Here is a 23,843-nt window from a genome sequence, read left to right as displayed (position 1 = left end):
ACCTACTTAACCATCATGCTAGCCTCTAAAATTTCATGATTTTTTAAATAAAAAAATACTGTCATGTAGCTACAATCTTTATGAAGATATAGGAATTTATACAAAATTAAAATGCTTATGTTTGGGAGATGGAGACAAATATGGTTTACTAGCAAAAGGCTTAGTCTAGTCAGCAACCATAGCTCCTAATTCAGTAGATTCTATCTCAAAAAATCAAAGTGGATGCTTCCTGAGGAAGGGGAATGAGGTTGTCTTCTGGCCTCCACACGCTTGTTCACACATGTGCAGACATACACATATGCACCTGTATACATATTAACATGCACACATAGCCTCACATATCACAAATGTCCACTAAATAAATATATTTTATTTATTCATCAGGGATTAATTACTTTTTTGTTCATTTATTCTTTTTTAGTACTTTATTAAAATACTGAGTTTATTTCACATATATACTTTTGTCTCCCTACCAGTTTCACATCTGACTACCACTATTACTATGTCCTGTCCACCCTTGTAAACTAAACAGGCATTTTAGACAACACATTCTTCACAACTGAAGCTGGACAACATTTATCAAACACAGTAAAGAAAGTTCTTACTTCGCATTATAAAAAGGACAGCTAGATATTATTAACTGTTACAGAAATGAAGTAAGCCAGAATATTTCAAACTATTTAAACCATTTTCTTAAAGAGACTTCTTCCATTGCCAGAGATCTTTGAACAACCTTTTGGTTGGTCATCCATAAGTAATTCTTCACATAATTATGAACTTGGCTTCCACTTTGGGAAGAGAACCACTTTTTTTTTTTATAGTTGCTTGCATTTTTGCCTTAATGTCTTCTACAGAGCTGGGTCCTTTTGGTGTTTTAGGAGGTTTTTTCCCTCTGTTTTTTGAAGGACTCTTGACACTTTGATTTTGGTGTTGATGGTTTTAAGTTTTTCCATTTTGGTTTGATTTTTGTGCAATTTTGCTGGCATGTGTCACACAGATTTCTTCACTGGAACTTTTTCTTCAGTTTCGTCATCAAAATCCTCATCCTTATCTTCATCTTCTTCATCATCTTCTCTATCATTGTCATCATCTTCGTTTTCTGTGGGACCTTGTTACCACCTTCAGGGGCAGATTGCTTTCCAGTCATACTTAAGAGATTTACATATTCCTCAGCTTCATCCTCAGACTCTGCATCTTAACCCCACAGTTACTAGGTGCTGTCCACTAATGTGCACAGGCCCTGACCCACACTTCAACCTTAAGACCACAGGTGGTGTAATTTCAAAGCCCCCAAGGGAAACCATTGGTTGTACAGCCATTTTCAAAGTTGCCAGTGTTACTTTAATTGGACTGCCTTCATAGTTCATTGCTTCTGTCTCTGTGATGGGTAATTTTTCTTTTGCGCTTGCCCCTAAGCTGATTGTTTTTAATGATAACTAGTGTTCATTTTCATCATTATCTACTTTAAAATGATAATCTTTGTCAGTCTTTAGTTCACAACCAAAAAGGTAGTTCTGAGGTCTTGGAGGGCTCATGTCCATGTTCATTAGTCTTCCATGGGGTGGAGGCACACACTTTGGTGTGAGAAATTGGACAGAGAAAACTACCTACTGCTCCTCAGAACAGACATGCAGGATGGAATCAGGCCAATGTTCTTTTTTTCTTAATACCCCAAACCATAAACAGTCAAAATGCATCTCAGAGAATTTCCATAAAAATTATTTATCTTATTATTTATTTCTTTATCTGTTCATCTTCTGAGGAACATTTGGATAGTTTATAGTTTTATGACATTAAAAATAAACTGTCATAAACATTCACATACAATACATAAATTTTGTAACTTTTTCCTAACATACTATGCATATTGATTGATTATTTAAAATATGTATGAACAGTATTTTAAATATTTTTCTGTTTACATCCACTGGATATACTATAATTTTCTTAAATTTCTCTCTATTTACATTGTGACATACAACTTTATTGCCAAACACTCTGGAATTTAAAGAAAGTTAAGGTTACACAGGGAGACCTTGTCCCCCAAACAAACAAGCTCTGAACATTTATAATTAAATTGTTTTCTTCATTTTCAGTGCCAGCAAGGTTTACATAATAATAATAAACTTAGGATATCACCAAAGCACAGAAAAATTCAATAAATGTTTTTCACTCTTCCTTCTGTAATATACATGAAAATGCTAGACATTCTACCAGCAAAATTTAAAGCATGCTCAAAATTCTATTTCTAAACAGTTCCTGCTCTTCTTCGCTTTTTTTTTTTCTATTTTAAAGAGTGTTAGTTTAATTTGCTAGTTTCTTATTTTTCTCTTGATAATAGCCTTGAGCAAATGAAGGAAGCAGCTCAGCTGCATTCTCATCATTGGTAAAGAAAGAAGCTGCCCAGTGAGGCCCAGGGTGTGCATGTTCAGCCTTCCGTTCCTCTAATGCTGTGAAGAGTGCTTTTACAGCATTGCTCCCAACCACACACTGATGGTTTGAAAAGTACAGTAACAAAAGAAAAACGGAATAGCGATCAAAGCAAAGTGTCAACAGCAGAACCTTTAGCCTGAGAGCTGCAGGAGGAGAGGCCTTAAGTTTGCCTGTCCCTGCTAAAAGCCCTACCAACCTCATCAGCATTCCTAGACAAGCAATATATTTTATGCATGTTTATGTTCAAAATGTCCTGTGAAACATTTTTCTGAGAAAGAGAACACTGCCTACATTTCCATATTTTATCTTAAAGAACAAGGTATGCCCAGAGTGTTTAAAATTGAACTCCTAGAGATCAGCAATGTTCTCCAGTTTCTCTTATGTTCCATACCCCAAACAGTGGATTCTTCAGTCACCTCGTTCATTCTCCTCCATTCTTTGTATATGCTCGGCTTGTTCTCACACATTCCTTACATTTTTTCCTTACATTTTTGTTACATAGAAAATAATAGACATCATTATGAAAGTTTCATACACAGAGATATTTGTCATTTGCTCAATTTGTTACTCTTTCTTTCCTCTTTATCAGTATATTTTCCTGTCTTGTTTTTCCCATGGGCAATGCAGCTCATAAATCCATATCTCTGTTCTAGAATTTCAGGGATGTGGATGCCTACCCAGGCAAAGTGAGAAGTAATCATATGCTAATGGATGTACCTAATCATAACAATTGGCATAAAATGATAGTAAAGGGCCAAAGTCCTTCTCTAAATCCCTTATGTCTTGTGTGTGTGTGTGTGTGTGTGTGTGTGTGTGTGTGTGTGTGTGTGTGTGTGTGTGTACGATTCTCTCTCTCTCTCTCCCCCCACACACACTCTCTCTCTTTCATCCTTATATCTATATTCCTTACACTGGTTAGACTAACTCATGAGAACTGTAAATTGGAGGATACCTTTTGATACATTGTAAGACTTTTTCTTAAAACAATAAAATAAAATCAACCCTCTCCTGGATTCATACCAATTCATGGGCCCTGGTGTTTAAATTTCCTCAAATATTGAAAGCTGCATTATTATACTGGCAATACAAGTATTACCGGTGGCCTGAAACCAGCTTTGATAAGTATGTTTTAAAAGCACAGAAAATAAGAGATGTGTGAAAAATTGGGCTCTTAATTTGAACAAGAATTACACAAGTGAACATGTTAAACTGGATGGAAAAAAAGCTCAAAAGGCTTCAACATTACACAAAAAACTTTGAGCAACTGAGAAAAGTGAGGAACTAGAGACATGGCCTTGCATAGAGAAGATCATACCAACTGGTTGTCCAGAGCCAAACGGTCAGCTCTGAAAACATGCATAAAAGTAACAGTGTATGGACAGAATATGGTATTATATTTAGGAATATATTAACATGTTAAATATATGTTAAATAAAATATATGCATGCAATAACAATTAGAAAAAAAAAGAGTCTACAAATTTGAAGACTCAGGAGTGGTATATGGGAGAATTTGAAGGGTGAAAAGGCAAGAAGTATATTTAAATTATAATCTCAAAAATAAAATAATATCTAATAAACAACTCATAGAACCGATTTTGTTGTGTTTATTTGCTTAGTTAAATTCAAAAAGGGTTAAAAAATTGTTTAGTTAAGTCTAAAAATCTTTTATCATCCTTGTTCTTAGAGTATTATCTTAGTTCTATTGCTATGTACTATATAGTACTATCTGTTCTGTTGCTGTGAAGAGACACCATGACAAAGGCAACATATAAAAGAAATCTTTTCATTGATAGCTGACTTACAGTTTGAGAGGTTGAATCATGACAGCCATCGGGGAAGCATGGCATCAGGCAAGCAGGCACCACCTGGCAAAGACTGGGCTTGGCATGGACATTTGAAACTTCAAAGGTCACACCTAGTGGCACACTTCCTCCAACAAGAACATACCTCCTAATCTTTCCCAAAAAATACCACTAACATTCAAATATCTGGCCCTAAATGACCATTCTTACCTAATGTTACCTAATAAATCTGTGTTGATCCGTGTCATTAAGCTTTGATAGCAATGACAATGTTGTAATGTTAAAAAAAAAAAATACTATTTCAGGACTAGAAGTGAATTAAAATGTTTTCTTTTGGGGATCTAAGATCCCAGGAAGTAGAGAGATAGTTCAGGTAAAGTGCTTGCCATACATGATGAGGACCTGAGATTGGATGTCCAGTACTCATGGGAAAAGTCAACACATGCTGGTGCATGTCTGTAATCCTAGCCCTGGAGAGGGGAATATAGGTGAATCCCCAAGGCTGATTGCTACCTACTCTAGACTAACTGTCTGACTCCAAACTCAATGAGAGACCCTGATTTTAAATTAAGATGGAGAGTTATAATGGCAAGAATTTGATGTCATTCTCTGGTATCCCCATACACAGTGCACACATTCATGTGCATCTGCACACACACACACACACACACACACACACACACACACACACACACACACACACGAGGGAGAGAGAAGGAGAGAGATATCTGATCTAAATTTTCTCTTCTGTGATTTAGCACTGAACACTCAGGTTTTGGAAGAAATCTTAGTTCTTGCTAGTCTGGATTTGGCTGTCTAACTAAGATGATAAAGAAAACCTAGTACATTTGTACAATGGAGTATCAAACAGCTGTTTAAAAACGAATCATGAAGTTTGCAGGCAAATGGACGGAACTAGAAAAATCATCCTGTATAAAACAACCCAGACACAGAAAGATAAACATGATGCTTACTCACTTATAAGCTGTTATTAGCTGTTCAATAAAGAACAGTCATGGAAAAATCCACAGACTAGAGAGGTTGAGTAATAAGGGGAGCTATAAAGGGGATGTGGGGATCTCCCAAAAAAGGGGAAAGAACAGATTATGAAAGTGAACTGGGATAGGGTTGGGATAGGAACAGGAGAGACCAGGTGGGGGAAAGAGAGACAGAGGAAGAAAGTATGGAGATAGATGAATGGCATTGGGTGCACTTAAGGGCAAGGTGGAAAACTTCCTGGGACCTGTAAGGATGTCGCTAGTGAGGACTCTTAGTAATGGAAAATATGGAGCCTCAACCTGTCATCTCCTGTAACCAGGCGTAGTTTCCAGTGGTAGGTGTGGGACACCAACTTAGCGACAACACATCTGACATACCACCTGTCCTGATTACAAGATATGGTGGAGCAATGGTGGCTAAGAGCTTGTGTGACTGGTCTACTTTAGGCTCATGCTAAGAGAGGGAGTCCATATCTTACAGTGTCTGGATGACCAGGAACCAGAATATAGATGGCTCCTTCTCAAAAGAAAAAAAGAAAGAAACAAAGAAAGAAACAAAGAGAGAAAGAAAATAGACTGGTACCTAGCTCAGTCATCCTCAGAAAGGCTTTCTTTATATCTGATGAGATCAGATGCTGAGGCCCATAGCCAAACATTAGGCAGCATTCAGGAAACCCCACCGAAGACAGAAGATGGGAAGGAAGGATTATAGAAGCCAGAAAGGTCAGGGATATCAAGAGAACAAGGCTAACAGAATCAACTGAGCAGAGCTTATAGAGGTTCATAGAGACTGAGGCAGCAATTATGGAGTCTTCATGGGTCTGTCCTAGGTCTCTGCATATATGTTCTGGTTGTTTAGCTTCAGGTTTTTGTGAGACTCCTGACAGTGGGAGTCAGGGGTGTCTCTGACTCTTTAGTCTTCTCTTGGGACTCTTTTCCTCCTACTGGGTTGCTTCTTCCCAGCCTTGATATGAGTATTTCTGCCTAGTCTTATTGCAACTTGTTATGCCATGTCTGGTTGATATCGCTTGGAGGCCTGTACTTTAATGATGGTAAACAGAGGAGCAGAGGGTTCTGGGGAAACTGAAGGTGGGGGGATGAGATGAGGGAAGGGAGGAAAAATGATTGCATGAGATAACAAATAAAATATATAATAAAATAAAAATTAGTTTGTGCTAGAGATTTTTGACAGAGAAGCTCTGCATTTCCACCAAAGGAAATTTTATCTCATTTTTCTTCCATGGAAAAATTAATATAAACATAAAGTTTTAATATAATTTAATATAAATATAAAATTTTAATTCTATAATCCTTGCCAATTATTTATAGATTGCACTATGACTGTTGCTTCTTATTCAAATACTGTTAAAAAGAAACTATTTTGATACTCTTTTGTGTTTTTGTTGAGATTCTGGAAATATAGTCTAGGACATGAGAGAGCCTTCTTCACAAATTATTTTGTTGATTTATTGGCAAAACTTGAAGATGTATGTGGATTGTTACTACTAGCTGTATTTATATAGAATGTTATGGCCACTAGTGATTTATGAACCCATCAAATAACATGTGGTATGCAGAATAAATGGGGCAAATTTGGAATCCAACTTTTCTTACAGAGCTAGATGATAGATACCTGAATAGATTTATAGACAAATAATGAAGGTGTTTTACTATGTGTGTCTCCAAAATGGAAATGGGAATTCTAGCTACCTTACTGATAAGTGTTGTATAAGATCTGGAGAGGATTTTAATCCATCCAAAGACCTAGGTCTGTGGGACCAGGCTAGAATACACACACACACACACACACACACACACACACACACACACACACACACACCCTTAGTATACATCATTAATCCTGTTGGTGAGAATACTTACCCTTAAGCCCTCTGATTAAGATTTAACACACATCTTTAATTCCAAACAATGACGAAGTGATGAATCAGAGAGATTTGAGTGAATGAGATACAGATAGGATATGCCCAAGTCTCAGGAAAGAAAGGATACTTAAGAGTAGTGCAGAGAGGTGGGGGAGACAGAGAGACAGACACAGAGACAGACATGGAAAGAGACAGAGAAAGGAGGAGAATACAGTACAGGAATACCATAGAGATTGTGGAGACAATGCAGTTGTGTTTGGGAATATTGTACAGTACAGTTGAATGCAGTTGAGTTCATGCAACTCAGTTCATGGAGTTCAGAGGCAGTTTTTCCAAGTAGAGCAATTCAGTGAGAAGCTCAGAAAATCCAGTTTGAATAAATCAGCTTCGAGAGGAGTTTTGAGCCAGAATAGCTGAGTTGAATAGGCCAGGCAGAGTTCAAAAAGAACTGGAAAGGCTGAATTTATTCAGTAGTAAGTCTCAGAGACTGAAAAAGGTTTTAGGCCTAAGTTAGCAGGTGGAGGCAGAAAGCTGAAGTCTTCAGTGTCTGGCCTTGCAGATTAGATTGTATAGAGGATATAAGCTTCCAGGCACAGGCCTAGGATATTTAGATAGGACTGTACTGGGATCAGTCCAAACCATGTAGAGCTTGACTATGGTTGTCATCCCATCATCTGAGGAAATAAAAACAAGATTTACAGAGATCAGAGGACAGGAATTGGCTTTCTACAGCCAACATCAATACATCCTTGTATAAGGTGACAAGAAGGAGAACGATAGATGATTTAGAAACAAAAATATTGTACACAAAGAATCATGAATGTCCTTTTAAAATCTCTCATATAAAGATAGAAACAAAATCTAAGCACAAGAAATCCAGTAGGGGCAAATATTCTCTAAGTGTATTACGGTGTTTCCAAGCTTTCTGATAAGAATTTCCATCTCTTTAAACCATTTCTGATTAGTTCTAGGACTTTAAGCAAATGGCTATCCGTTGGCTTCTGCATCTTTATGACAAATATGCACATGATTTATGATAAATATTAGAGCTGTTCCACAGATTTCAATTACTCCATCATGGTCATGTACAAACGTATGGTATATATTTTGATAGGGAAGAAGAGGGAGATTCAGAAATTCTATAAAATATTAAAGTAAAATCTAATATATACTTGGTACTGCTAACCCAGCAAAGTTAGAACCAAACTGCACAATAAATGATTTTGACAATGATCAAACAGGCATTCCACAAGGTCAACCAAAACACTATATTCCTGAGAATAATGAGTGATTTTAGTCTAATAGTTATTACAGTCCTTGAGAGAGGTATTCCTCTGCTGGATTCCATTCTTTGTAGGAGAATATCGTCTTGTTCATACTTCATCTTGCATTTAATTGTCTGTTTCAACTGCATAACTTTGCTTTGCTCTGATTTTGACATGCTGGAGGAGATATTTGACACAGGTTTAGGTTACTTGAGATAAGTAACAAGAATAAAGCTGATGACACAGAAGTGACACCATTATTAAGTAATTGGATCATGAAGACTATAACATCATCGATGGTTCATAGCTACACTGACTTTTAGGAAGTGCTAAAACTTTTGGAGTTAGGCCTTAGTTGCCAAAAGCATGTCAGTGTAAGTCCCTTAGATCAATGTCTTTTAAGAGTATATACCATACTTTGCCCCTTGTTTGCTTTTACATATCTCTGCTTAGTGGTCACCATGGTGTGAACGGCCTTGTTTCACCACAAATCTCCTGCCATATATTTGAAAAGGCCCACAGTAGCCATGGATTAAAACTTCTGAAGCTGTGAGCCCAAACAATCCTTTTTAACTCCAACTTGTTTCCTCTCAGGTATTTTGCTGTCAAAATGGAAAGTTGAAAGTCATTTAACAGTTGTAAGCTCCAGTTTCTTCATCAATATAGTTAAATAATAAAATATCAACTTCTAAATTTGGTTGTGGAGATTAAATAAGATGTTGCATGTAAAGTATTTAGTATAGCATTTGACATGGTGGTAGCTGTCTTAGTCACACTTCTCCTGCTGTAAAGTGACACCACAAGCAAGATAAATCTTATGAAAGAAAGCATTTTATTGGTGGCTGGCTCACAGGTGTAGAGGGTTAATCCAGTATCATCATGAAAGGTACCATGGTGGCAGGTAGGCATCATACTGGAGAAGCAGCTGAATGCTGCACTCTGATCTGCAGGTTGGGAAACACACACACACACACACACACAGAGAGAGAGAGAGAGAGAGAGAGAGAGAGAGAGAGAGAGAGAGAGAGAGAGAGAGAGAAGAGAGAGAGAGAGAGAGAGAGAGAGGAGAGAGAGCGGAGAGAGAGAGAGAGAGAGAGAGAGAGAGAGAGAGAGAGAGAGAGAGAGAGAGAGAGAGAGAAGAGATGTTACCTGGCATGGGATTTTGAAACCTCAAAGCCCAATTTCCTAATCCTTTTAATCCTTTTAAAGAGATCTACTTCCTAATGACACATAAGCATCTAAATATATGAGCTTATGGAGGTCATTCTTACTCAAATCGACTGTGTCCTTGGTTTCACTTAATGTTGTTTGTTCATTTGGTCCTAGAGTCACTGATCATTGATTGTAAGATAGATGAATGCTTGAGCAATTCTTCATCTGATTATGGTACCCATGTTTCACTACGGGTAGATGTGACTCTCCACTCAACCTTAAGTCTAAGTTTGAATCAGTGAACTGAGCCAGCAGTGCACTTAATTCCCTTAAAAAATTACCTCACTTGACTTTGATAAAAAAACTAGGTGTTCTACTGGAAATTTGGCTGAGGCCCAACCTAAAGGAATTGGTTTTCATTATAAGCACTTTCCTTTCAGACCCACTGGATTCCTTCTGATTTCCAATCTTGTAAACTCCTGTTTACTATAGGCCCTCTCTAAGTTTCTTTTCTGTTAAAACAACTATCCTTAGGATTGCTTTCTATCCCTAGACATAGAAAAACTAGACAAAATAACCAGGCCTCAGTAATCTTATCTCCGCAATACTCAGTTAGAGCTTGAAGAGGATCCTCCATGTCAGATACTGTCCTCCAGACATGACATGAAAGCTGCATCCATGAAATCTCAAAAGTTCGGTTGCCTAAATAAGAACTGCATAATCAGTTGGTATGCCAGTGTGTATGGGGGTAAACCTCACAAGGCCCCATCCCTAGAGGAAGACCTATGTGCAATCAAGAGCTTCAGAGAGAGAAATGATCAGTTTTGTCAAGGGACAACCCCTGTTATAAAGTATCCAATAACAAGTGCTCAGTCTTAAACACACATAGGAGCAGCACCAAATGGGCTTAGTAAGACAGACAGACAGACAGACAGACAGACAGACAGACACACACACACACACACACACACACACACCAATAATAAGGAAGAAATCATGAATTTGATAAGAAGTGGATAGCACGGGAAGAGTTGGAAGAGTAGAGGGATGTAGAAATAATGTAAATACAGTGCTTATGAATGAGATCTTCAAAAAAGTTACAATTAAGTGTGAAACTAAAATAAAAATAAGTAAATAAAATTGTTTTATATTTCATGTTTAACTTATGATTAGGATACCATAGGTTATAGTTGTCATTCCTATAACAATTTTATTTTATCATCTGGTCATTTATTGCCATGCTAAAGTGTAAGCAGAAGGAGTATAACATTTATGTGCCCACCTGAGATATGATAGCTGTGATAGAAAGCAGTCAATAAATGTTTACTTATAATGTGTGTCACTGTATGGAAGATCTATTTTCCATATTGGGGGAAATGTGTACTTAATTAGTACATAGTGCACATGTGTCCACAATATAGCTTACATCTTAAAACTTTAAGATATTAATTCATCAAGAGCTTGACCCAATCTTGTGATCCTTTAGCTAAGGAATGGAGAGAGCATCCTCAATTCCAGGTGCTTAATCAAAACTATGTAGAATAGAGTCTGATCAAAACAATACTCCTAGGAATAAGAAAGAGGTAATTCTCCTGGGCAAATAAATAAATAAATAAATAAAATATTGACATAGCCATTACCATTTGATTCAGACAAAAGAGCTGGGATAATAACCAGTTTGATATTTTAATTTTGTTTCCTTCATCCACATTAGCAGTTCTTTGATTTCCTTCATCTTTATTCTTAATTTCTTTACATTTCTTTCTCAACAAATGGCTACTTCCCCTGATTCTAATTCTTATTCTCCTCTTGTGTTCACTTGTATTCTTGCTAACTTGCTTTATCTTTCTTGTCCAGTATCAGTTTCTAACCTTTTCTCTTATTTTTGTCTGACTTCTCATGCCCCAGCTAATCTCTTGACCTTTCTGTAATCTCTTTTCTTTTCACATTATCTTGTTTGGAGAGTTGTCCTTATCTTCATAGCCCATAGTCAAGTTCAGGGGAACATTCAGTCTGAAAAGCACGGAGTCCGTAAATGGATTACCAGTTGTCTCAAAGGCTTGGCTAGCAACCAGTCTGGAAGAGCCTTTCTGTCTGCTTGTTCTCAACAAATCCAGGGCTTTTGCAGGCATTTTTTCACTCTTTTTCTTTTTTTTTTTTTTTTTTTTTTTTTTTTTTGCCTTCCCACACTCTGAAGCCCTCAGGCAGGAGTCTAAGGGAAAAGGCACATGGGAAATAAATTTCCACCTAATCATTTATCTTCTTCTTTCTATTTACCCTCTCCCCTCTGTTTCAGGGCTTTTTAAGAGAAGAGGCAACTTGGCACAGACCTCCCTACATCTTTCAGATTTAAACTGATTCTCTAAAAAGCCTGGTCACCTCCAAGGCAAATGTTTCCCAACTTTCAATTTACTTTTCATTAGGAATTGGACAGTCACATCCCAGCCTGCCTGTCCATTTAAGCAAGGCCACTCTCAAGGGAATATGCAGTTGCAAGCTGAAACATCTATATGCAAATGAGCTTTTCAGTATTTGCTATTAGCCACCACAGAAATTTTCCATTCCTTCCAAGCTTTTGAAAAATCTAGAGAAAAAGAAAGAAAAAAAAATCTCTTTAGCACAGAGACGGAAATCCTGAAAAAAAAAAAAAAAAAAAAAAAAAAAAGAGTGTTAGCTCCCACCCTACACTCTACCCCCCATATCCCTTCAAACAGCTGCAGGAGATATAGAGTCCCCCCTCTCATCTCTCCTGAAACATAAAAATGTCACCTAAGGCAAGGTTATATTACTATTATAATTTGTAAGTAAATAGCTGAGGAGTTTCTTGGTGTTAAATACATAAGAAAACTCTATCTAAATTTAAAGTCAATAAATGAAAAGTTTTTTTCTTAAAACACAGACTTTACTATTAATTTCACAAATAGAGAGAAATGACATTGCTGATGGTTTAGGTGCCATATCCAAACATTTTCTTTTGATCTGTAATGTACATGGTATAACTGTTAAATATAATAAAGCCCAAGCAAACCTGGTTATTATTGTTTGGTTAAGTTCTTTGGGGGCTAGTTTTCCAATATATACATTAAAATCTAATTAGCTCAGTGGATTGTAAATTTTGAACCTTCTCTATTTTGATTAAAGTTGTTTACAAATGAGTTTGAACCAAATAAAGGGAACAGAAATATTATGGAAGACACTCATTATTTTCTCAAATCACCTATAGCTGCCATTAAAAAAATCATATTATTTTGGTTTTATTAGCATATGTTAATTATACACTATGCATTTTTATGTAATTTTCATACACAATATAGTAATATGTAACAAATATTCATAGATCATATTTAAGGGCCATTACCCATTCTTGCCACCATCCTACCATCCTACCCTTTCTGATACCTTTCTTTTCTGAAAAGTCCCCTTCAGCCATTCATATATTTTGGTGTATATGTGACTCAGTGAGTTTAGTTAGTGTTCCTTACATGACACAGGTGAGAATTTATAGGATCATGAGCTTTTTACCAGTGGCTGCACCATCTCTTCCTGATCCTGTCCATAAAGCATCGGGGAGGGGTGGGGCCTCACAAACCCCTCACCTCCTACACAACGGAAGCTGATAGGTCCAGCCTCATGCAGAACTTGTGCGGGTATGGGTTCTTGAGTGCAGCAGCCACGTCATGGCCAGAAGAGAGCATTCTATAACACTCCATCACCTTCTTTTTCCCTTATAGTTGTTCAGTTTCCTTTTCCTCCATGCTTCCTAAGCCTTGGAGAGAGTGATAGATTCTGCATGCCTCATTTATGAATGAGCATTCAATAGTTACTTATTCTCAGCACTTGGGGCAACTATAAGTCTCTATTGTAATCACTGAGGATGTCAAAAAGAAGTTTCTTGGAGTAAAGCTGATAGCAGCAGTAATACTTTGGAATGAATTTCTGGGACAGTTGACCAGAATAGGGAACTGTAATTCTTGGTTATCTCCTCTCTACCCTTAGCTAAGCTTGTCTCCTTAGGTTGGTGCTATGTTGAGGAGGGCAAACTGGGATCCCCGGGCTTCAGCTGCTCTCTTGGGGTTGAGGGAGCGATGATAGAGGTTTTAAGTCATTGCCTTGTGTTTTCCAAAGACCCACTCCTGCCCACACTTTGTTTAAGTTCTGTCCTTATAAGATGCTGTTGGCAATTTCCACTGCCTTTGCCAGGGCAGCCTCTTTCTATTCATGCCTGCTTGCTAGAGTAGCTCTTACCAGCTCTTTGGTTCAGGCATGTAAAAACCATTAGAGTCTGTCTTCATTTTAATTCACTGCAGAGTAGGACCATCTTAGACATAAGACTGATTTTAGGACTGAAAAGTACGTTAAAATAAACAGAACTGAGTCCCTTGTGATCACAGAGTCACTGAAACAACCACAAGTTCAATGACGAGGAAATGAGTGATTCATTTTATTTAGTAAGTTTGTTCTCATGTCATTAAAAGTGATACAATAGCTAGCATGTTCTGTCAGCTGCCTTATCATTGCTTTCATCTCTCTACCAAATCTTTTCTCTCCCTCTTCCCTCTTTTATCTATCCATCAAGCCCATGAGCAGCACTCCAAGCTTTTGCTTCAGTTCTGCCTCTGGGTTCTTGTTCTGACCTCCATTGATGCTAGACTGTGACCTGGAACTCTAAACTGGAATAAATCCTTTCCTCCCAAGCTGCTCCTTGGAACAGTGGTCTATCACAGCAATTAAAACCCCTAAGTAAGATAGATGCAAACATTTTTACTAACCCTCTATTTTAGGATGCCTTATATTTCTATAATAAAAAGCATGACCAAAAGTAAACTGGCGAGAGAAAGGTTTACTTATCTTACTGATTAAAGTTAAGCACTGACAGGACAGGACCCTGGAGGTAGGAATTGAAGCAGAGGAATGCTTTTTACTAGTTTTCCCAGCTACCTTTCTCATATAACCCAGGTCCACATGTGAGAGATGACAGTGGACTGGGCTCTCTTATATCAATTAAGAAATTTCCCCATAGATATGCCACCAGCTCAGGCTGATAGAGGTAATTTATCAAGTGAGGCTCCCTCTTTCCAGGTGCGTCAAGTGGCCAAGCAAGATTAGCCACCACATACTCTAAAAGATTAACAGAAGATGCTATGCTCTGGTGACCAATAGCTTAAGTCCAATTTCCCTGCCTTTTATTTTCACACTAAGTGGGTAGAGTGGTGAATATTATTTACCACTTGCTGATTTTTGTGCAAGACATATATGCACGTGAATTTTGTTAGTGTTACAATAGGGTTCAAGTTTGACATTATTAAATAGATACATAATAAAGAGGACGGGAAACAAAAGGAATGGTAGTTAACATCACTTCAGATAGGACAACCTAAAAAGGGTTTTCAGAGAAGTTAACAGTGGGATGAAAGATGCAGGTTAGTGTCACTGGAAAAAAAAAAGTTGTCCTTATTACTGTAGCTACTTTATAAGTTAGGAATTACCTGCCGTAGTTAGAAAAAGTTTTGGAAGTTCAGAGTACTGTGGGATTCTTTTCTCAATTTGGAGCTACTGCAGTGACTAGCATCATTAGGGACTTGGACTTGTTTATTTCATTCGGTATCCTTCAGACATGATTTCAAGCCTGAAATTAGCCTTATGTGTAGGATGGTTGCTGGAGCTCCACCCTTTACATTCCTATTCTCAGTAGGAAGTAAGGAAAAGGTATTCCATAAAGAGCTCCTTAAGCATGTCAGTGTGTTTTAATCTATCTTTGCTCAAAGTCTTTTTCCACTTCTCATTAGCCAAAATAAGCTAGGCTATTTCTAACAAGAATAAAATCAGAATTTGCTTGAGAGAAAAAGGTAGAGTTCCTTTTGTATGAAAAGTTAAAATGCTTAGATTCAAACACACAAAGATCGTTTAAGCTCTGTCTTAATTTGAATGTATCCCCAAACAGGACTTGTGCCATCCTGGTTTGAGAGGTGACTTAGGAAGCGTAAAAGTTAGGTGGAAAAAAAAGCACAGATTTCATATTTACCAAATAAAAATTCAGAAGCCTAGGAATTAAGCTACAGTTTAAATAAACAGCTCATAACATATTAGCCTAAATCAAAACTTGTGTAGAAAATGCTCATATTATGGAAATCATTTACTGTTCATAAGAAATTGAGTGATTGTTATTTTGCACAAAGGAGAAAAGTGAAAAAGGGTGTAATAGGGCTAGGTCATTAGCATAGATGATCACTGCTCCAGCTTGCTGGCATCTTCTGGGATACTGTGTGAAATGCCCCTAGCGAGAGTCACAGAAGGAAAAGAAGCCTAGGAAACAACAGACACCTAAGTGGCCCCTTCTGAAGACTGCTCCCTGGATAGCTTAATCCCTGGTATTTCTGAATTATTCTGACCTAGAGCTAAGCCAGTTCCCATGTCTTCAGGAAGCCCTCAAGTAGAGAGGCAGAGAGCTTCAGGTATTTAGTGTGAGAAGTTGTTCACGGAGTCCCTGAAACCATTGATCAGGAAGATTCCATGGTAGGCCTCGGTACTTATGTCAACAGAAAAAAAAAGGAATGATTTAAAAAAATTTTATACATATACATATATTATTACACATATATACAATAAATTACCTACAGCAAGAAAAACCATGAAACAATCAAGAATTATATAAATGTTACATTCATAGTGTTTTGGCTATTCATATTTGGCTGCCTTAAAGAAAACATGTTTCCTATCTTGGTGCATCTAAAATTCTGAATGTAAATCAATATCTATTATATTTCATCATTATCAACTTAAAACATTTATCTAGACCTAAAAACATCTTAACCCCTAAATACCTAAGCTTAATTGTTAAACTAAACTATCTGGTCTTCAACCCCATCAGAGAGAATTATCCCTGAAAATGGGCAAGCTTGGATGCAGGTAGAGTCGACAGTCAAACTCTGCCAAGACAGAGCAAGGAAGTCCTCAATATTTCCTGCCTTACAAATATGTCTATCAGATATATTGGGCCAGAAGGCTGAAGGGGATGCTCCAACGTTATAGAGAGTTTTGGGTTACTGTTAAGGCAGCAAAACTGTCTCTGTCGTCTTCTCATTTTGAAAGATGCTAACCTGCACTCTGTGTATACTCAGGTAATTAAGTTTATTCCTTCTCAAGTCACATGCATTTTTAGTGACATGATACTGAAATCTCCAGCCCTTTCCTATATGGCTTTTAATATATAAAAAGTACGAAGATTCTGACCTTTTCTATTGAGAGAGCTTTCTTGAGATGATAACTCCAGATGTGTACTCACTTTCATGGCATGGACAATTAATGTGTTTGAGTCAGTAGAACCATGAGACTGGCCAAGTCATGGTTATGAAGCATATTCAGGAAATCTTCCTGTGAGATAGCTTATAAAGGACATCATCTAGCCACTCCTCCACCAAGATGGCTGACTCTCTACCACTTCCCATAACCTTGTACAATATTTCAAGAACTGTTCCTCTATTCAGGAACTTTACATAAATGTTTACCTTCTAGCATTGACACTATTTTGGACACCATTCTTCCTTTGATTAAAAACAGCCAATTTTATGTGAATGCTTTGGCTTTAGCCACAGTCATTCTTAGCATAACTAAACAAACCTGTCTATTATCTAATTGCATTTACAGTATGAGTCTTGGATAAAGCCTGAACACTCTAATATTTCCAAGTAGAGTTTAACTATCAGCAGAGAAAATGTAAGGCCTCTTTGTTTCTTTCAAGCATATGGCCAACTCTGATAGCTCCAAAGCTTTTGGGTTAATGGGTGAAATCAAAGCAAGTGCTATGTGTTCTTTTAGAAGGAATAGCTGGAAAGTGCTAGACACTATTGCTTTTAAACATAGATACTTGAGTTTAAAGTGTGTACCAACCTGGTCATGTTGGATGCAGAGCTGCTTCTCCTGTGTTATATGCCTAGATTCCTTTACTCCACTACAGGGTTTATCCAAGAGTGCTCTGGATTAATCCTTTAACTATATTTCAGGCTCTACTTTCCACAAGTGTAACTTCTCATGTGCTTAGAAATAGGTGAGCCTTGGAGGTCGCAGCAAATTCGTAAGAGGAATAAGACTTATAATGAAAGAAAAAAATCATCATTTAATAGAAATAATATATGTGAGTGGGCTTCCTGTCATTTAAACCAAGGATACTCTAAATATCAATTTCTTAAACGTTCACTTTAGATCTAACTTTTAAGACTAAGATCAAGTTATTTATTCAGAGAATGCAAGGATTAATATGTACTTCTCCGATGTGTCAACCTTCAAATGTGTGTCTCAGCATGCCGTCTTCCTGCTGTTATTTGCTGGCATAAAGACCTTACTGTATAATTTTCATTAGAATCTTGGATTTTTGTAGCTGAAACAAAGTTTAGGCATCATCTATCCCAACTCTCTCAGGTCATGAAAATAAAGAAGCCAAGAAAATCCAATTATTACTCAGGGTCATTCAACTACCAAATGGCAGAACTGGGATAGAATCTATCCTCATGGCACTGTTCCCACTGAGCCACATTATCTGGCCTTTACAGGACCCCATATATTTAAAAGATAAAGGACAAAAAAATATTTAGGCTTTTCACTCATTATCTGTTGAGTCCCATCAGTGATATGTAGTTGAGTTACATTAGAATTTGCTTTGTTTGGTAATGAGCATGTAAGGCTAAATTATAAACTCACCCTTTTTCTCATCTTCTGACTGTTTAAGCTCTACTCAATTATTTCAGATTATAATGAACATGTAACTATCCATCTGAGAGAAGAGCTCAGGCAGGCCTTCTGAATATTCTATCATTTCATTTCATGTTTGAATTCATGGGGACTAGACTAAATTAATATATTTTAAATAAGCCTTATGCACACACACACAAGCATACACACACACAGGGCACCATACATTCTCTCTCTCTCTCTCTCTCTCTCTCTCTCTCTCTCTCTCTCTCTCTCTCTCTCTCTCTCGCTCTCGCTCTCTCGCTCTCGCTCTCTCTGTCTCTCACTCTCTCTCTCTCTTTTCTTTATCATGAGAAACTACAAAGAATAAAGGAATAAAAGAAAGGTTGTAGCTCTCAGTCCTTTTCTGAGTTCTAATAGAGCTGTTCTTTTCCCTTCATTAATGATAGTAATCTGGGCAAGCTGGCCTTTATAGCCATTAGCTTTGTCTTCCAGCACAAATACACCTGCTAGCCAGAAAGATCATGTACCTAAAATCCATCGGTCATTTGCTTCTTATAGAATTTATCTCTGCTCCAAAAGTAAGAGACATGAACTCAATGTTTCTGTGATATTTTGGCTACTGGGAGCTTACATGTGTTTCTCTCTGTACTGAGCAGGTCATGAAAAAATGAGAGGATAATTTAGCCTCAGATGCCCAAGACAAACCATGTCCTAACCTTTTTCCTGCTTAGTGCTAATCATTTCTAGTTCATGAAAAATCATAAAGAGCCAATACTTTGTTTACTTCCACTGAAAAAATGGGATATAAAAACCATTTTGAGTACTTGATAAAATGCCACCAAGATTTCCTCTTTGATCTGATTATGGTGGTGTTCTAGTCCTCTGCTGAAAACTACTAGCTTCAGAGAACAAACATAGTTTGCTAGTAGTTTCAGCCAGATCCATATATATCAAGGCAAATGAAGGCAAATTCACAAAGATTATCCAGTTCAAGGTCATCATTTTACACACACATACACACACACACACACACACACACTCACAGAGAGAGAGAGAGAGAGAGAGAGAGAGAGAGAGAGAGAGAGAGAGAGAGAGAGAGAGATGTGTGTGAAAGCCTAAAGGGTCTTTTTTTTTTTATAAATAGTTATGAGATGTTCCTAAACTATACTATACTATACTATACTATACTATAATTTGTATGCATATTTTCAATAAAATGAAAAACACTGAAAATATATGCTTTTTAAAATTTTTATTGGTTTTCTTTTGGTGATAAAGATTGAATCTTGGGACTCTTGTATGCTAAGTACAGCCTGTACTTCTGAGAAACCCCAACCCACTTTGACTCATTTTGAAATCTGTCATATGTTTGTGAATGAGCCATAAAATTACATGTGTTTGGTTTTCTTTCTTTTTCTTTTTCTTTTTTTTTTAATACTTTATTAACATATTTTATTTTGGTAGTCCAAGTGAACATATAGTTAAAGATACCACTTCTTTATGTTTTCTAATTCCTTATCTTCCAAAGGCAAGTGTTTATACAACCTTCTAAAAAAACAATTCTTTCCCAAAGTTAAACAAAAGAAACTACAAATATGCCCAGCATTCTTCACTTTGCCATTTTAAGTGCCTTTTGTATGTGTGTGTGGAAGGCAACCTCCATTGTTTGGCTCCGTGCGATAGCACTGGATGACAACACTGTAGTGTGTTTAGTGTGTGGCTATTCATCATTTGTGTTCAGTGTGCTGTTAAGTATACGTGATTATAAGTGGAGGGGTAGAGGCAGCGGGTGAGAAGACCAATAGCTTCAGGGTTGGTTTAAGTATATTTAAATGGGATTCCTTCTTTAATAATTTATCAATGTCTTAATGTGCTTAATCTCTCAAACACATTTGGTTTAATTGTTCCAAAAATGACTTGGGTGGCAAACACACTTTTGGAGATACTCCTTCTAAAGAAAGTATCCACTTTGATTTTGATTACCATTTTGCAACAAGCTTTGACTTTTATAAGTAGCAACTAATTCTTCTTATGCTATTATTACTGAATACTAAACAATACATTCTGACAATAAATAGTTACACAGTTATATAAGCTAATTTTCTGTATTTTTTGTAATGTATTTCTCCAAAATTCCCACTGGAATTTAAAGAGTCAGGCAATGGCATCTACAGGTAGCATTTTTGACCAAGGACTAGGAAAGAGATTCCATACTCACAGGTGGTAATGTTACCTCAGTAAAGAGCTGAGAAAACAGAGTCTCCAGTTTTTGTTCCTTTATTATTTGTGAACACAGCATTTGACCTTTCTAACATAAGAAGACACAGTAGCATCATCTTTGAACAGAGTCACAAGACAGTAAACCTACTAGCACTTTAATCTTGTCATTCCCAACCTCAGGAATCATAAGCTATACATTTCTGTTATTTATTAAGTATTCAGCTCATGAAATTTTATTATAAGTGTCAAAATAGACTACAACAAGTTGATTTCCTAATTATCATGCCAAACCCAAATGCTGAGTTGTGACTTCACATATATAATCATGTAGCTATTCATTGGTCTTTTGGCCTCTAAATGATGTGAATACATTGACTATTTCTTAATGTCAAACTAGCTGAATACTTATGAAATTCAAGAAATTATGAAGACAATCACAAATTAGACCAGAAAACCTCAGTAAAAGTTTACTATCTTAAAATAACAAAAATAATCTTTTTTGATTATTTGCATAAAATCTTCATATGTCTTACCATGTTACCTGAAATGTGGCAGGCAGGGAGAGAAAAAAATGGGGACATACTGGAGCAAGATGAAATAAAAGTCAGTAAGTCAATTAGTTCTTAGCTTGGTGAACAAAGACATTATAGTGGTCTTGAGACAAGCAACTGGCTATGCAAAGGCAAAATGGTGCTGTAGTTAAAACTAAAGCGATGTGAGGATGGTGCTGAAGTGCCAGCCATCATCGGAGACATCAGACTGTAGGCTGAGAAAATCTGCCTATATGTTCTTCAATACAGAAGTATGATTTGATTCCCTGATGTTCTCTGTGTTCCAAATTCTCTCCAGAAAATATTACATTTCAGTATATTATGATGAAAGTCTGAATGGGAATTCAAGGTAGGAACTGAGAGGCAGGAAGTTAAGCAGAGGTCATGGCAAAGTAGTGCATGCTGGCTTTCTGAATTTGCTTTTGTATACACCCCAGGGCCACTTGCCCAGGGACAGCACCTGCCCAAGGTGGATTGGGCCCCTGTACATCAATCTTCAATTAAAAAAATGTTGCATATAGGCCGATTTTACTATTCAGTTGAGGTTCCTTCTTATCGGATGACTTTATCTTGTGTCAAGTTGAAAACAAACAAACAAACAAACAATAAAAAGCACTGAAAATCAGCATATATTTCAGACTTGTTCTAATAACACTGCAGTGATACTCTGTCATACATGTTAAGTTTCATGACACTGAGATATGGGACTTTTGTTATATTGAAATCAAATAGTATTAGCTTCCAATTTTTAATTCACAGTATTAGCTTCCAATTTTTAATTCACAGGATTGTACAATTCCTACTTGATAGCCAAAATATACCATGCTATCCCTCTTTTTCACCGCTTTCAAATGAAAAGGTAAAAGTAATAGCTAAAGCATAAGATACTAATAATCACAGCAGTCATAATCCCTGATGCAATACACCCACTTAGCTATATATTTGTGATTCATTATTTATATAGAGCACTTAGTAGCAGTAGTTTTTTTTTCTGTATTAAGGGCTCATATGAAATAACAGTGCTGTCAAATAAAACCCACTTCAACTATTATTATAAGCAATCATGAGGTATATGAGCAAGTTGAGAATGTAAAAAGTAATATCTTTTTAAGAACCAAACAAATGTAGAGTTTTTGTTTTGTTTTGTTTTGTTTTTACTGAATGAAACATATTTATTTTAAAGATCAATCACAATTTAAAATTGGTACCTGCAGAATTCATTAGAAGTTCATTTGTTAATTTTCTATGGCTATATGTTTTAAAATTTATTAATTTTCTCACTTCACAGCCTGATGCCAGCCCCCTTCATTGTCTTCTCCCAGTCTTACCTTCATTCCTTCCTCCCCTCATTCCCCTCTTTTTCTTTTCAGAGAAGAGGAAATATCAACCCACTCTGGTATCTAAAGTCACAGCAGGACTAAGTACATCCTCTCTCACTGGGGTCTGACAAGGCAGCCCAGGTAGGGGAAATGGATCCAGCAGCAGGCAACAGAGACAGCCCTACTCTCATTGTTAGCAGACCCACATGCTGACCATATGTACATCTGCTACATATGTGTAGAAGGTCTAGGTCCAGTCCATACATGCCTTTTGGTAGCTGGTTCAGTCTCTGTGATACCACATGGGCCCTGGTTAGTTTACTCTGTGGGCCATCTTGTGGAATCCTTGGCCCTTCCTACTCCCTCTATCCTTCTTGACACTCTTCCACTGAAGTCCCAGAGTTCAGCCTATTCTTTGGTTGTAGGTTTTTGCATCTGTTTCCATCAGCTGTGAATTAAAAATTGGAAGCCAGTACTGTTTGATTCCAATGACAACTTTATATAACAAAAAATCCCCTATCTCAGAAGATAGTAATACTAGGCTCCTGCCTGGAAACACAGTAGTATCAATTGTAGGCTTAAAGTTTTCAAATCTTATTTAGGATTCTTAAACACTTCAACCTTACTTCTAACCCAGTGACCAGTGGAAGGGGAGAAAGAATGTAAATAGGAGAAAGGGATTGTGGAACTGTTTAGATGTAGTTCCTTGGGCCAATTCCACTCTGAGTTGTCAGAATAAAAGCAGTCCATACCAGCAGCCAACACCAAACACCAAGAGAAATCTGTAGCAATGGAACATCTAGCAAAACAGCAAAGCTCACCCAAATCAGCATGAGTCAACAGAAGTGGCCACGAAAAGTTCTCTGGAATGTTTCTCTCTGTGAAGTGAGGGCCAACAAAGACTAGTGAAGAGTTGCATGACACAGAAGTGTAACAATGCGAAAACCATCATCACACTGTCTGTAGGGTTCTATTTATACTCCGGCAAAACATCATATACCCTTTCACCTGTCTGCTCCGGGAAAACAACAAATGCCCCCTCACAAGACATCTTCTAGAAAAACATCACATTCGTTCTCACAAGACAGCTCCCAGAAAAACATCACATTACACAACTGAGTGTTCAAAGAAACCAGAAACTTCCACTTCAATAAGTAATAGTGACAGGGGTTGGTTCCCTGCCACAGGTAGGTCTCAAGTTGGGCCAGTCATAGATTTACCATTCTCTCAATCTCTGCTCCATCTTGTAGGCAAGATGCCTCTGCACATCTTGTGGGCAAAATAAATTATGGGTAAAAGGTTTTGTGTGTGGGTTTGTGTGCCCCTCTCTCCAAACAAATGTGTTAATGTGACTAGAATCATGCAATTTTCTGAATGGACAATGTTTGTAGAAGCTCCTATACTTTCTCCAGAAAAGAAAACAAACCAACTCAATAAAATTCCCAAATTAGCAAATGAATTTCTTCTGATACTTGATAATCACAGATATTCTTAATTTTGCATGTCTGAATATGAGCTATGGTGTAATAA

General features: G+C 37.1%; 1 pseudogene; it reads right to left on the bottom strand.

Moving 5' to 3' along the window:
- Window positions 1–636: 636 nt before the first annotated feature.
- Window positions 637–1,398, bottom strand: LOC127204363 (nucleophosmin-like; annotated as a pseudogene).
- Window positions 1,399–23,843: the final 22,445 nt, after the last annotated feature.

Source organism: Acomys russatus, chromosome 2, assembly GCF_903995435.1.
Source record: "Acomys russatus chromosome 2, mAcoRus1.1, whole genome shotgun sequence".
Lineage (NCBI taxonomy): Eukaryota > Metazoa > Chordata > Mammalia > Rodentia > Muridae > Acomys > Acomys russatus.
Note: the sequence above shows the minus strand (reverse complement) of the source record. Positions and strands in the feature narration are given on the sequence as shown.